The sequence below is a fragment of the Odocoileus virginianus genome, chromosome 21, assembly GCF_023699985.2.
Source record: "Odocoileus virginianus isolate 20LAN1187 ecotype Illinois chromosome 21, Ovbor_1.2, whole genome shotgun sequence".
NCBI lineage: Eukaryota > Metazoa > Chordata > Mammalia > Artiodactyla > Cervidae > Odocoileus > Odocoileus virginianus.
Window position 1 is genome coordinate 54491116 of NC_069694.1, and position 16841 is coordinate 54507956.

Below are 16841 nucleotides of genomic sequence, written 5' to 3' on the forward strand. Positions count from 1 at the left end.
CAAATGTCAGGTAGAGGTTGGTTTGTGTTACTAGTGAATGGTGCATGGGGCCAGGGACTGGAAAGACAAGGTAGACCAAGCCTTTTGAGTACATCTGCATTTGTGTATCACCCACCCCAGTCTGCCCTTCCTGACCACCTAAGAATAATAGCTTCCTTTTCACTTTTACTGTCTAAACATTGTATACATTCCTATTTTGGCCAGTTTCAACCCAGAACCATATAGGAAAGAGAACTTGAGAAAACAAAGTTCCTAGAGCTAGATGAGTTATTATGAGCATTTCCAAACAAAAAGAAAAGTCCTGCTACAAAAAGAAAGAAAGAAAGTTCAATGGAAAATGGGAGAAGAAACAGCTCTTATTCTTTATGGAACAAAATTCAACTTGGGCACACCAACTTTAATCTCATCAATGTGGTCATAAAAATTTCCTTAGGTTGATTTCAAATGCCAGTACTTTTGGCATAAACTACAGATAATTCATTGGCTGATTTATCTTTTTTCATTTAACTACTATTTAATTCATTCAAGAAATGTTTAGTATTTGTGTATCAAACATGTATAGGGGATGCAAGTATAAACAAAAGAGCAGAGTTTCTTCGTTCAAGCAAATTAAGTGGAAAGAGAAAAATAATAAAGAAATAAAAATGTAAGTTTGTTACGGTGATACAAAAAAGATAAGACTGGATAAGGAGTTTGAACATGAGAGGGACTAACATAACAGTTTTACAGAGTGGTAAAAGAAAAGCTCTCAGATATGACATCTCACTGGAGAACCATAGCAAAGGAGCAAAATGTCTATAGACATCTGGCAAAGAAGCACTTTCACCAAAGACGGGGGCAAGAGCTAAAGCACCAGAGGCAGGGATATCTTTTAACATTGTTTGTGGTTCAGCTGGTAAAGAATCTGCCTGCGATGTGGGAGACCTGGGTTTGATCCCTGGGCTGGGAAGATCCCCTGGAGAAGGGAAGGGCTACCCACTTCAGTATTTTGGCCTGGAGAATTCCATGGACTACACCCATGTGGTCACAAAGAGTCAAACACGATGGAGCAACTTTCACTTCACACACTTATTTCTTCAAAACAATAATGTGGTTTGCAACTAGGAAGAAGGTAATGGAAAGATGATAAAGATGGAATAAGAATGTGATAAAGAAACACAAGAGGCAGACAGTGCTTCCTTTGGAGTCCATGTTATGAAGTATGGGATATTTGAAACATGTACCTGATATTGTCAAGACTTTTATTTTAAAAGGATTAGTCTAGTTACTATGTGGAAAATGGAAAGACTGGGTTTGCCAAGTATAGCAGGAAAGTTGGTCTGTTTGCCTGCTTAGGTGGTCAGCTGCATCCAACTCTTTGTGACCCCATAGACTGTAGTCTGCCAGGCTCCTCCGTCCATGGGATTCTCCAGGCAAGAATACTGGAGTGGGTTACTATTTCCTTCTCCAGGGGAACTTCCTGACCCAGGGATGGAACTTAAGCCTCCTATGTTGTAGGTGGTTTCTTTACTACTGAGCCACCAGAGAAGCCCTGAATGGATCCAAATATATCCCATAAAGACCTGGAATAAAGCACTCCGGACTCCAAATTATTTTTAATAGACCCAAAATTCAGGTTTGTAGATAGATATCAAATAATTTGCAAAATAAGATTTTAAGGCTAAAAAAAAAAGATTTTAAGGCTCAATACTCCTGTTGGATGATATTTTATTTAATTAGGCAGTACATACTGCTTTATTTTTTCTCTCTGAAGAGAAAAAGTACACAAAAAGGGAATTAGCTTAGTAAGAGTACAATATATGTCCCTTTTTATTTAAAAATGTATTTATAATTTTAAATAATGGAAGCTAAAAATGTTATATCTGTTATGGTTTGTGTCCTCTATATAAAACCCCAGAACTAGCAAATCTAAAAGCATTGTCCCTATCTCTTGTGAAATTTATCTTGGCACTAAATATAAGGGTTAAAAATAATAAAATAGAACCTAGCTATGATTTTTACACCTTTTGTTATTCACCAATAGTAGTTTGATAAATATATCTTATATTTTAATTAGACCTTCCACTAGGTGCCTGGTTTCCAAGCCACATGAAACAATTTTGACTTTTCCACTGATGTCAATTATCCAAGTTAAAATCCACCTTCTCTTCTGTGGTATTTCAAAAATATGGTATAACTGGTGAAAATGAAAGCAGCTGAGGTTATTGTTAATTCAGCTGTCTTTATACTAGGCTAATTTGTATAGATTTATTATTAGCTCTAGACTATAGCATAATTTTAATGTAATGTCTGCAGTTTTGTGGTTTGTGTTTAATTGCATAGAAGTGGACCAGTAGGATGAATTAAACAGCTGTGTTTTCTGGTTGAGATCACTGTTAATAAAATTATGAGTTTCTAAAATACCTTGTCAAATTGTAGTAAATTGAACTAGTTTTTCAGTTTACATGATCCTTTGAAAATTTATTGCTTTGAACTTTAAAGAGTATGTGTGACAAGGCTCTACTTAAGCTTAAAAGAAAGCAAGCAACGCCTGCTCACACAGTGTTCCTGATGAGCCTCATCAAAAGTGTCTCATTTAGAAAGAAAAGGTAGTTTCATTAATCTCCTACATCATTAAGGCTGAAACAGTGGCACAGGAATCTATCAAGCTCCCATCCTATTATCATCTGTCTGAAAACTACAATGGCTGATGTGAAATATAAGTAGAGTAAAAGTTGGCAGATAGAGATAATATATCTAATCATTGTTGCATACCCTAAATTGCTTCTTTTATTAAGGTATAAAAAGTACTACACAGAAAAAATTATCCATAAAAGTATATTGAAATAATTGTTTACACTTTCCTTTGCACAAACCAATCCCTAAAGCTCTAATTAAACTCCTAAATATATACAACCCCAACAACTCTCACAAACACATATGACACAAACAAGGCAAAATAGGTATCAACGTAAAGTACTAAGCATACACCATTTACTAGTTGAAAAAATTATAAATCAAAGTCAACTCTTGATATAAAACATTATTTAAAAAGTTGACTAACTTCAATAATTTTAAATGCCCTCAAGTGAAGTTCAGACTTCTGAAATAGAATAAGGATAATTGTCTCTTTCCCCCATACTCTCTCCTTCCAATACACACATACTTAATGTTAGTCATGACATAGCTGTCCTTTAGTTTTCTGTTTCTAAATGAAACAGACACATATATATATAAATATACACACACACATATATAAAACACACACACATATATGCATATATCTTTCCTGTGTGCCTACAGCAACCACCTTGAATAAAACACATAAATAAAGTCAAAAGAGAAATGATCACATGGAAAAAAATCTACTTGCAACATATATTACACCAAAGACTTAATTTTCTTACTATATATTTAAAAGACTCCTAAAATTAGTAAGAAAAACACCAAAATCCTGAGTGAAAACTAGGCAGAAGAGACCAGATGGATACCAGAAGAGGAAAAAACAAAACATGTCTTAAATATATGAAAAGCCAAGATCTCCTGGAATAGGAAATGGCAACCCACTTGTGTTCTTGTCTGGAAAATTCCACATACAGAAGAGCCTGGTGGCTTACAGCCCATGGAGTCACAAAGAGTCAAACAGGCCTACGCGACTGAGCAGATCAGGCATAAGAAGGGAGCTTTCTCTTCCCCCACTGCCCCAAATCTCCCCTTAGTCTAGAAAGTGTCTTAAGTTCTTCCTTCAGTTCCCCTGTGTTGGCATAGTTTCCTCGCCTCCAACATGAAGCTTTAATAAAATCTATTTTTATCTAGCAAATATACACCAATTTAGTCAATTCGTTCTGCCCTGTCGTTTCAAGCTCCACCTTGGATTCCAAAGATCTTTCTCATAGCACATATCATTTCTCAGAGAGAACTCTAGGCTAACCTTGCAGGCCTTAATAGCCTATAACACTGAAATGTCAGATCTTTAGTATTACAGAGTACTGGAGGAACACATTTTCACCCTCCTGGAAATGGACAGCTCTGGATCTTGCTGTGTCCTAGCAGACTCCTTCATTTAGTGATAGAAAATAGAAGAGACTTACAAACCTGGGAAAGGAGCTCTGGAGATAAGCAAATCTTCCCCATTTGCCCTCCTTTTCTTGAAACAAGCTGCCCGGAGAGCACCGTATTCAGGTCTACTCCTTGGGAGACGGTCTCTGTGGGAGAGAGTCCTGTCCAGCCCCAGGCTGGAGAACGATGAACTCGGGCTCCAGCACACTCCCCGCAGTTGGCTCATTCATACTCCCAAAGCAGCACTTCCCGCTGGAATTTGCTAGAGCCCTTGGTCTCCTCTGGCTCTGGGAAATTTTGACTCTACTCACTCAACGAACCAAATACACTCAAGTTTCTCTCAAAAGCAGGCAGATATCATTTTAAAATCAAAAGTATATATAAAATAGATCACCAAGAAGGACCTCCTCTACAGCACAGGGAAATATATTCAACATTTAGTAGTAATCCATAAGAGAGGAGACTCTAAAGAAGAATGCATATGTGTGTGCATGTATAACTGAATCATTGTGTTTTACTCCTGAAACACGATATTGTCCATCAACTATACTTCAATTATAAAAGCATGTCTTATTGCAATCTACGATATTGCTGTGATTCCACTTTAGTCCTAAATTCTCACTCTCACTTGTTTATCATATAAAATGAAAATTTCTTCAAGAATTGTCCCAACTGTGCAGTTTTAATGCTATTTCATAACCAATACATTTCTCACAAATGTAGAACCTATCATGTACTTTTGCTGAGTTCAACTTTTTAAAGCAATTTTTTTTGGTCAATTTGTCAAAACAGACTATTAGTGTTAACCAAGTCATATCAAACTTAAATGAATTTAGACAGCTTAACACAGGAATATATTCATATGCAAAGCACAAAATAGTCAAATCAGATAGAGAAGTTAACATAAGAAGTATTGGAGAAAGAAAATCACATCAAGTGCAACTTAACCTAATTGACTGATTTTAAATCACTTTTATTTCAAAGTTAGATTTAATCTTCCAAGGATAGCTTTATTTCAACATAAAAATCAGAGCCCTTCAAATCTTTTTTTCTCCCTTTTTCATCTTGTTTTTTTAATCCACTAGGTGGGTAAATTTCTGTCTGGCAAGATTTCATTATCTTCTGCTTTGATTAGGAATTATTGCAATTTGTAGTACTTTCTTTACCTCCTCTGAAAGGACTTCAATTTTGTTGGTTTAATAAATATGCTAATATCTGTTACAGGAATAAAACTCTAAGGGGATTAGAGCAGGTTTTAGTATGGAGAAGATATGTTATTTTACTTTTCTTCCCATCATATATTGTAAATTTCTAAAGGGAGAGGCTGCCTAGAATTTTTTAATAATTCTTACAGAGTCAACAGCAGTCATTTTTATTATATTTAACAATAAGAACAATTTTTGTTGAATGACTAATGTGTAACGAATGCTAAGTGCCCCCACTGAAGGCATGTCAAAATGTCTCTCTAATGCTAACACCAAAAATCTGAACAATTACCGCTAAGGACTGACTATTCTGACTACTAATATGGGGTAGTGTGAATGGGACTTGAAATCTGTATTTGATAAATTGCTAAATGAAGTTTGAGATATTGATGCCTAAGGTATCAGTTCATTAAGATGAATATGATTTATCCAGGTAATGTGTGTACGGGGCCCAAAGAAATGTGAATAATTATATCTGTTCTGTCTATAATATTCATAATTCATTTTTATCAACATCTTTGTTCAGTTCCCATGACTTTCTTCTGAGCAAATTCTACCCATTTTCCTTTTTTATTTTTTCCTTACTTATTTCATATTGATTTGCTGATATCATTTATATACATATATGTGAAAAGCTATGCATATATTGGTTATAAGTGAGAATTTGGACGTTTGGACAACTACCTGCATCTGAATCTCAGCTCTGCCATGGATAATCACTGTGCCCCTGGGCAAATTCTTTAACATCCCACTGCTTCAGTTTCCTCTTACATAAAATAGGATAAATAATGGTATCAATCACACAGGGGAAATGTGATGGTAAACATCATTAGTATATGCAAAATGCATAGAAAGAAATTTGCACATAGTAAACTGCCTATAAGTGTCTGCTATTATGTTATTGGATAATAGACACTAATTTTAGTAGCATGCATGGGTGCAAAATCTCTTCAGTCATGTCTGACTCTGTGATGCCATGGACTGTAGCCCACCAGACTCCTCTGCCCATGGAATTCTCCAGGCAAGAATGCTGGAGTGGGTTGCCACACCCTCCTCCAGGGAATCTTCCTCACCAGGGATCAAACTCAGGTATCCTGTGTCTCCTGCATTACAAGTGGATTCTTTACTGCTGAGCCATTGGGGAAGTCCAATTTTAGTGGCAGTCTGCCACCAACTGCTGTCTAAAAAAGCTGTCAAACACCTTTTCTATATTTCAACAGCTGCCTGAATTGTGGCTCTTGCTTTCCCAAATTGAAACCCTACGTGTCTAATCACCTTTTCTGCTAACTTGCAGACATGTGACAGGTTCTGCCAGTCTGATGCACCCCTGTGAGTCTCTGATTCATATGTAAGTCACATCAGAAAACCAGCCAGATATATGGCATCCAACTTGCTGGAGCACAGAGAAGCAAGGGCAGTGAGTTTATGAGGCTGACAGTAGTGGAGACCTTTTGTTCTTTAGAGATACACCGAAAGGCATTTGGAATGGTCCAGAGTTTGATGCACTATTTTAAGTATCCCACAATATGGACTCTAACAAACCTAGACTGTCCTGAACTTCTGGTAATGGAACTGTTTACACTTACACAGGAAGTTTGGGAAGGCACAAACCTGCATATGACACGTGCTGAGGCTGACTTCAGGGGTGCAAGCTGTGAGGCCTGAGGTTGCTGTGAGGCTGCTGTTTAGTCACTCAGGCATGTCCGACTCTGTGCAACCCCATGGACTGTAGCCCGCCAGGCTCCTCTGGCCATGGGATTTCCCAGGCAAGAGGACTGAAATGGGTTGTCATTTCTTCTCCAGGGGATCTTCCTGACCCAGGGATCAAACCTCCTGTCCCCTGAATTGGCAAGTGCTTACCCCTGAGCCACCAGGGAAGCCCTATTGGGAAGTGGCTTAAAACAAACAAACAAACGAACATGTCAGTGCCTTGCAGCCGGGTGTACTAAATAAGTCCATGACAGGATCAAGTATATTTTCCTTAGTAAGGAATAGAAACATTGTGAAAGTGATGAAGGGATGAGCATAACATCAGAACCTGAATTTTAAAAGAAAGCTTTTCTGAGTAACTAAACAATTTCAAAACTAACACAATAAGTTAAATGGCTCTGGCAGCCCTTTCTTAGTTGGGAATGAAGTAGTGGGAGGTCAGAGCTTTAGTCGCTCAACCACTTAGTCCTGTGGTATGGTCTGGGAATTGTTCCTTGAAGCTTATTAATGTTACTTAAATACCTCCTGCTTAAATCTATGAGAGTGGAGTCTATTGAGTTAAGAGTAGGGAGGGTGACCAATATAGTAATTGACTTCAGGGGAAATTTCAGGCATTCAGCATTCAAAAAAGGGGAGAGTTTGGGGTTTTGAAATGGATCATCTCATTGAGCGAATCTGGTCACTAAGGAGAGAATGGACTAGTATTAGAGGATGAGTGGGCTTCCCAGGTAGCACTAGCAGTGAGGAACCTACTTGCCATTGCAGGAGATCTAAGAAATGCAGGTTCAACCCCTGGGTCAGGAAGATCCCCTGGAAGAGGACATGGCAACCCACTCCAGTGTTCTACCCTGATGGTCTACAGCCCATAAGGTTGCAAAGAGTTGGACACAACTGAAGTGACTTAGCACGTGGCACATCAAGGAGGAACGCTGGTATCCCACAGCACATAATGCCAAAGCACTGACTTGATCACTCAGAATGAAGAGTGTATTAATCTTTTGAGGATTTGGGGTTTATCACTGACACCATTTTAATGGGTTTCAAAAACATCAGGGCTCTTTTGTATATAGATTGCTTCCAGCAGTCCTGGAGAGCTTAAAAAATAACATCTCAAAGTTTCAAATTATTACTTTGGCCATTATCAGATAAATAAGTCTTAAGACATGCTTAAAACTTTTTTTTTTTAATTTTGTCATTTAACAACAGGGTTTTCACAACACAGAACCTGCTGTTGTCAGCACTGAGTTTCAGGTAGAATCCACAACTGCTTTATGCCTCTTTCCTTAACCATTCATTCATTCAACAGGTATCTCTACCCAACCGTATGAAAAGCACTAATATAGATGCTGCATCATATAAACTAAAGAAATAGTTGAGTTGTCTGCCTTCAAGCATCAGAAAATAGATAAGAGGACAGGTATTACTAATAAAAATGAATCTGGCTAGAGAAACCAGGATGATGGGGTAAAGTTTTATGGAAAATGATCAGGGAATGCCCTGTGATAGTCTTGCATACTCTACAAAGCAGACACCAGGATGAGATTAGATGAGCAAGAGATTTATTAAGGAAAATATCTGTGAAGAGATTAAGAGGCAGAGCCAAGAAGGTAGAAAATTCTTTCAAACTACCTATGAAAGACAGGGCCAAGGAAGAATGTTTGATTTTTCAAACTCTTAGGTTATAGCAGGGTTTTTTTAGTTTGTTTGTTTGTAAGTATGCTGAGCAGACATCTTTCTCTAGCCAAAGTCAGCTATATAAGGATTTCTCGTTCTGCTGGAAGACCCAGCAGAGAGAATCCCAAATTCCCAGACCCTCGAACTTGACCAAAGTGTCCTCCTCTGGCAAAAACAGCTTCTCCCATTGCCCAGGGAGTCTCTTTTTGGCTTGACTAAAAATTTTGAATGCTCTCATGTTAGGAAGTGACAAAGAGAAGGTACCCATTCCCTGGTGGCTCAGATGGTAAAGAATCTGCCTGCAATGCAGGAGAACCGGGTTCAACCCCTGGGTCAGGAAGATCCCCTAGAGAAGGGAAAGGCTACCCATTCCAGTATTCTTGCCTGGAGAATTCCATGGACAGAGGATCCCAACAGGCCACAGTCCATGGGATCGCAAAGAGTCAGACACAACTGAATGTCTACACTTTCACCCTCCAGTGCAAGGAATTGGGTGGACTGGGGAGGTAATTCCAGGAAGCTGGTTGGTAGAGCAGGAAGAATAAGACAGGGAGGAAAGTAAGCTTATTAAGGGCAGATTGCTGAAGTTATTACCATAGGCAACACGGGGTCTGTCCAGCAGGAACTTTAAAATATGTATAGGATGCTTCCCAGAGTAGCCCATTTGGAGAAAAGGAGACTAAGGAATTTATGTCATCTTCCATTATTTATTGGATGAGTAAGGATGGGTAAGAATGGTAGAAGATGAAGTAAGAAGGATTTAAAAGACTGAGGAGGTCACAAACGGCCTCACAGGTCATTGCAAGGACTTTGACTTTTATTCTGAATGAAACGAACAGAAATCACAGGACTTCACCAAGAGATGAGTGATAATAGTTAAAAGGTGTCATCCGAAGCTGTTCTATCATTCTTCTGGTTCAGTGAGACCAGTTTTCATGCATTTTTGTTTTCAAGATTTTCATCAACTACTGAATGTCCTGTGAATTTTTGTCTTTCAATGTTAAAAAAGTGAATGAATGACTATAGTTCCTAACCATGCTTATTTTTATAAATGAAAATATAGTATCCAACTCTTTGTGACCCCATGGACTGGATCTGGTCATCCGTCTGGAATTGGTTCCCAGTTTACAACTGATTCTCTACTATATCATAAGAGCTATCTATTCTCTTGTTGTTAAGAGCCATAGTAGGCTCTTAACACCACGTACATGGAAACAATGGAAACAGTGACAGATTTTATTTTCTTGGGCTCCAAAATCACTGTGGATGGTGACTGAAGTTATGAAATTAAAAGATACTTACTCCTTGGAAGAAAAGCTATGATGAACCTAGAGAACATATTATAAAGCAGAGACACTACTTTGCCAACAAACGTCCGTCTAGTGCAGGCTATGTTTTTCCCAGTAGTCATGTATGGATGTGAGAGCTGGACCATAAAGAAAGGTGAGTGTCAAAGAACTGATGCTTTCGAGCTGTGGTGTTGGAGAAGACTCTTGAGAGTGCCTTGAACTACAAGGAGATCAAATCAGCCAATTCTAAAGAAAATCAATCCTGAATATCCCTTGGAAGGAGTGATGATGAAGCTCCAATACTTTGGCCACCTGATGTGAAGAGCCAACTCTTTTGAAATGACCCTGATGCTGGGAAAGATTGAAGCCAGGAGGAGAAGGGCATGACAGAGGATGGTTGGATAGCTTCACTAACTCAGTAGCATGAGTTTGAGCAAACTCCAGGATGTGGTGAAGGACAGGGAAGCCTGGTGTGCTGCAGTCCATGGTGTCGCAAGGAGCTGGACATGACTGAGTGACTGAATAGCAATGCCACATACATTCTCTTGGCTACATACTTTGAGAAATTCTACCTTTCCTACATGAAAAGCTGAGATTAATCAGCGTGTTTTCCCTCCCCAGAAAATAAAAGACCCACAGGCTATTAAGTAACTTTCTTAGTCCCTTTAAGTTGGGGTCCTTCTAACTTACATAACTCACTTTAAAAGTTTTTGTAGGCTATCTACGTGTCAGGTAACAGACCACTATACTTGAAAAAAAAATAAATAAATAAAAATCCCTATTTGTTTTCCAGATAGATTTTTCTCTGTTTTTAACAGAGCCAGGTACTTAAATCTTTAGAGGTCTTAACAAAGGGTCTAAAAGTCAACACCTTAGATTTGATCTGATGCCATGCCTATACTTTGATCATCATGACCCTGATGCCAAGTTTCATTGGCAATGCTTTGGGTTTCATTTTCCAGTTTTTAAAATTTATTTTAAAGAATCTGTCCTTTAGCTGAAGACAAACAGTTTTATTTTGCAGCTGATCACATTCTGGCCCATTTACATTCCCTCTAAATTCTTCTTGTAAACTGCATCATTCTTCCTTTAGCTCATCTGTCTCTTCCTGGAACCTATCTATTTCAGGCAGTTAAAAGAAAGCAATAGATATTTTTAACCTTCTGCTTAGAAATAATCTTATGGGACTTCCCTGGTGGTGCAGCACCCACCCGCCAATGCAGGGGACATGGGTTCAATCCCTGGTCCAGGAAGATTCCACCTGCCACAGAGCAACTAAGCCTGTTCACCACAACCACTGAGCCCAAGTCTGTGGACCACAAAAAGAGAAGCAACAGGAAGACCGAGCCATACAACGAAGAGCAGCCCCTCCTCACCGCAACAGGAGAAGCCTGTGCAAGGGGACGAAGACCCAGCATGGCCAAAAGTGAAATAAATAATTTAAAAAATCAGGTAACCAATGACAAGTTCATTAGTCCATTTCTGTCCCATGTTATTGTAGCTGACAGTTTTGCCTTTTTTCTCATCATGACACTTACCTGACTCCTTTCAGTATAAATAGAGTTTGCTTAATATTTTTTTCCAGGCTTTGCTAACAGCACACTTTTCTACCAACTATGGAAGTTTATTGACTAACATGATCACACACTATAGGTGGGAATTAACACAATGTTAGCTGCAGGGTCAGGGGCACTGAATGCAGCAGTGCATGCATGGGACCTCTACCCCCTCCATAGTTTGTCCTGAGGTCAAGCAACCGGAAGGGGACACAGCCCTGCCCAGCAACAGAAAATTGCATTAAAGATTTACTGAACATGGCCCCACCCACCAGAAGGAGACTCAGTTTCCCCCTCAGTCAGTCTCTCCCATCAGGAAGCTTCCATAAGCCTCTTATCCTTCTCCATCAGAGGGCAGACATAATAAAAACCACAAACACAGAAAACTAACCAAACTGATCACATGGACAACAGCTCAATGAAACTATGAGCCATGCCGTGTAGGGCCACCAAGATGGATGGATCACGGTGGAAAGTGAAGTGAGGTCACTCAGTCGTGTCTGACTCTTTCCAGCACCAGGGGCTATGGCCCACCAGGCTCCTCCATCCACGGAATTTTCCAGGCAAGAGTACTGGAGTGGGTTGCAATTTCCTTCTCCAGGGGATCTTCCTCACCCAGGGATCAAACCTGGATCTCCCGCATTGCAGGCAGATGCTTTACTATCAGAGCCACCAGTGAAGCCCATAGTCATGGCCCAGAGTTCTGACAAAACGTGGTCCAAGGGGAGAAAGGATGGCAAACCACTTCAGTATTCTTGCCTTGAGAACCCCATGAACAGTATGAAAAGGCAAAAAGATAGGACACTGAAAGATGAACTCCCCAGGTCAGGAGATGCACAATATGCTACTGGCGATTAGTGGAGAAATAACTCCAGAAAGAATGAAGGGATGGAGCAAAAGCAAAAACAACACCCAGTTGTGGATGCAATGAGTGATGGAAGTAAAGTCTGATGCTGTAAAGAGCAATATTCTATAGGAACCTGGAATGTTAGGTCCATGAATTAAGGCAAATTGGAAGTGGTCAAACAGGGGATGGCAAGTGTGAACATTGATATTTTAGGAATCAGTGAACTAAAATGGACTGAAATGAGTGAATTTAACTGAGATGACCATTATAACCACTACTGTAGGCAAGAATCCCTTAGAAAAAATGGAGTAGCCATCTTAGTCAACAAAAGAGTCTGAAATGCAGTACTTGGATGCAATCTCAAAAATGACAGAATGATCTTTGCTCTTTTCCAGGCCAAATTATTCAGTATCACAGTAATCCAAGTCTATGCCCCAACCAGTAATGCTGAAGAAGTTGAAGTTGAACGGTTCTATGAAAACCTACAAAAACTACTAGAACTAACACCCAAAAAAGATGTCATTTTACTTATAGGGGACTGGAATGCAAAGTAGGAAATCAAGAGCTACCTAGAGTAACAGGCAATTTGGCCTTGGAGCACAGAATGAAGTAGGGCAAAGGCTAACAGAGTTTCACCAAGAGAACACACTGGTCACAGCAAACACCCTCTTCCAACAGCACAAGAGAAGACTCTACACATGGACATCACCAGATCATCAACACTGAAATCAGATTGATTATATTCTTTGCAGCCAAATATGGAGAAGCTCTATAGAGTCAGGAAAAACAAGACCAGGACCTGACTGTGGCTCAGATAATGAACTCCTTATTTCCAAATTCAGACTTAAATTGAAGAAAGTAGGGTAAACCACTAGACCATTCAGGTATGACCTAAATCAAATCCCTTATGATTACACAGTGGAAGTGAGAAATAGATTTAAGGGACTAGATCTTATAGACAGAGTACCTGAAGAACTGTGGATGGAGGTTCATGACATTGTACAGGAGGCAGGGATCAAGACCATCCCCAAAAAAAAGAAAAGAAAAAAGACAAAATGGTTGTCTGAGGAAGCCTTACAAATAGCTGTGAAGAAAAGAAAAGTGAAAGGCAAAGGAGAAAAGGAAAGATATAGCATCTGAATGCAGAGTTCCAAAAAATAGCAAAGAGAGATAAGAAAGCCTTCCTCAGTGATCAATGCAAAAAAAAAAAAAAGAGGAATATAATAAATGTGAAAGTCTAGAGATATCTTTAAGAAAATTAGGGATACCAGGGGAATATTTCATGAAAACAGGAGCACAATAAAGGACAGAAATGGTATGGATCTAACAGAAGTAGAAGATTTAAGAAAAGGTGGAAAGAATACACAGAATAACTATACAAAAATGATTTTCATGACCCAGATAACCATGATGGTGTGATCACTTACCTAGAATCAGACATCCTGGAATGCAAAGTCAAGTGGGCTTAGGAAGCATCACTATGATCAAAGGTAGTGGAGGTGATGGAATTCCAGTTGAGCTATTTCAAATCCTAAAAGATAATGCTGTGAAAGTGCTGAGCTCAATATGCCAGCAAATTTGAAAAACTCAGCAGTGGCCACAGGACTGCAAAAAGTCAATTTTCATTCCAATTCCAAAGAAGAACAATGCCAAAGAATGTTCAAACTACCACACAATTACACTCATCTCACATGCTAGCAAAATAATGCTCAAAATTCTCCAAGTCAGACTTCAACAGTATGTGAACCATGAACTTCCAGATGTTCAAGTTGAATTTTTAAAAAGGCAGTGGAACCAGAGATCAAATTGCCAACTTCCCCTGGATCGTAAAAAAAGCAAGAGAATTCCAGAAAAAACGTCTACTTATGCTTCATTGACTGTGCCAAAGCCTTTGATAGTGTGGATCACAACAAACTGTGGAAAATTTTTCAAGAGAAGGGAATACCATACCACCTGACCTGCCTCTTGAGAAACCTATATGCCAGTCAGGAAGCAACAGTGAGAACTGGACATGGGACAACAGACTGGTTCCAAATCGGGAAAGGAGTTCGTCAAAGCTGTATATTGTCACCCTGCTTATTTAACTTATATGCAGAGTACATCTTGCAAAATGCCAGTCTGGATTAACCACAATTGGAATCAAGATTGCTGGGAGAAATATCAGATATATAGATGTCACCATCCTTATGGCAGAAAGCAAAGAAGAACTAAAGAGCCTTTTGATGAAAGTGAAAGAGGAGAGTGAAAAAGTTGGCTTAAAGCTCAACATTCAGAAAACTGACCATGGCATCCTGTCCCATCACTTCATGACAAATAGATGGGGAAACAGTGGTAAGAGTGACAGATTTTGTTTACTTTTATGGGCTCCAAAATCACTGCAGATGGTGTCTGCAGCCATGAGATTAAAAGACGCTTACTCCTCGGAAGGAAAGTTATGACCAACCTAGACAGCATATTAAAAAGCAGAGACATTACTTTGCCAACAGTGGTCCATATAGTCAAAGCTATGGTTTTTCCAGTGGTCATGTATGGATGTGAGAGTTGGATTATAAAGAAAGCTGAGTGCCGAAGAATTGATGCTTTTGAACTGTGATGTTAGAGAAGACTCTTGAGAGTCCCTTGGACTGCAAGGAGATCCAACCAGTCCGTCCTAAAGAAAGTCAGTCCTGAATGTTCATTGGAAGGACTGACGCTGAAGCTAAAACTCCAATACTTTGGCCACCTGAAGCAAATAACTGACTCATTGGAAAAGATCCTGATGCTGGGAAAGATTGAAAGAAGGAGGAGAAGGGGACAACAGAGGATGAAATGGTTGAATGGCATCACCGATGCAATGGACATGAGTTTGAATTGACTCTGGGAGTTGGTGATGGACAGGGAAGCATGGTGTGCTATAGTCCATGGGGTTGCAAAGAGTCAGATATGACTGAGCGACTGAACTGAATTGAACAGCAAGTATATTTGCTTCAGGTATTGACATATCCATTCATATAATCATCATCTAAATTCATATGACACTATATGTTTTCAGGAAGTACTTTATATACTTTATCTCATTAAATATCCACAGAAGCATAAAGTGATTTTTATGAATATGTTTAATGTAGAGAAACTAGGAGGTTTAGAAAGTTTAAGTAACAAGCTCACATTCACTCCCAAACTTCCCAAATTGTCTATAAGGTAATCTTCAGAATCCACTAAATAGCCAGTTGACAAATTCAAAGGAATAAAATAAGAAAATTTGGTTTTCTTCTATGCATTTCCTCAGATCCCCTTGATTATCTCAATTCCTTTGTTTAAGAAAGAAACCAGTTCAATGGTAAATAAAAGTCATAGCCTGTAAAAGTACTAAATAGCCATGATTTGCAACTGTTTTTTCCTAGAAGACTTTAGGAAGGAATCTCAGCTGATGGGATGTACACTTTGGTAGTTTTGTCCTTGTCAGGAGATAACTGAGACTGACAAATTTTCCCTCTTCTCTCTCATCCACAAGGAATAACCAGTGTCAGAAAATGTCAGAATGCAACACGCTGCTTTTGAAAACTTGTATCTCACAGTCTCAAAATTAACAGAAGGGATCTTTATCAAGTGTGAAAGGGACAGAGGAGAGAGCCCGGGAGAGTAAAAAGGCTAACGGCATCTTGAATAATTTTCCATTGTTTCTTCATTCGGTTCCACAAGTCTCCTGTTTTGGAAATACTAAGTACCAATTTCTGTATCAGTTACCTAGTACTACATAACAAACTACAGTCATCCCTCGGTGAGGGGTGGGTGAGGGGTGGCGGGGATCTGTTCCCCTGGATACTAAAACCTGCAGATGCTGAGGTCACTTCTGTAAATGGCATAGTGCAGTTGGCCCCCACATTTAGGAATGTGGAAGGCTGGCTGTACTTTACACTTGATAGATGAAAGCAGTGACTGCATCGCTGGGCAGTTTTCCTGGTTCACGTGCACCTGCAATTTGCTACCAGGACAGCAGAGGGGCAAGGTCATGGCTGGAGAGGTGGAGACTACTTGTGTCTGCTAGAGGAACTGCTCATTCTCTATCAGGCTTCCCAGGGTATTTTACACAGTGCTGGGAGACTAAGAGTCACAAAGTAATAAACACCAATTTACAAGCATTTCCAAATCTCTGTTTATGACATGCTTACTAATGTCTGGTTGGCCAAGGAAAGCCAATACGGAGTCCAGGGCAGAAAATCTATCTCTTGATGGGAAGGCAAGAGTTTGCAGCCAGTTTCGTAGTCTAGCACAGGTTATATTACTTTCTGTATGTCAAAATATATAATTATATATATATATTTTTAAAAAACATCTAAATAAAATTTAAGAGGGTAATATTTTGCTAACATCAATGCATATGTATTAAAAACATCCCTTATTAAAGTAATCATTATATATTTTATAAAGTTTATTAGCTTGAATTTAAACTGCATTAATTAATTTATCATCATTCATTCATTCATAAACTATTCATAGAGCCAATTTGACAAGCAGATCACAAAGGATTAATACACTAAAG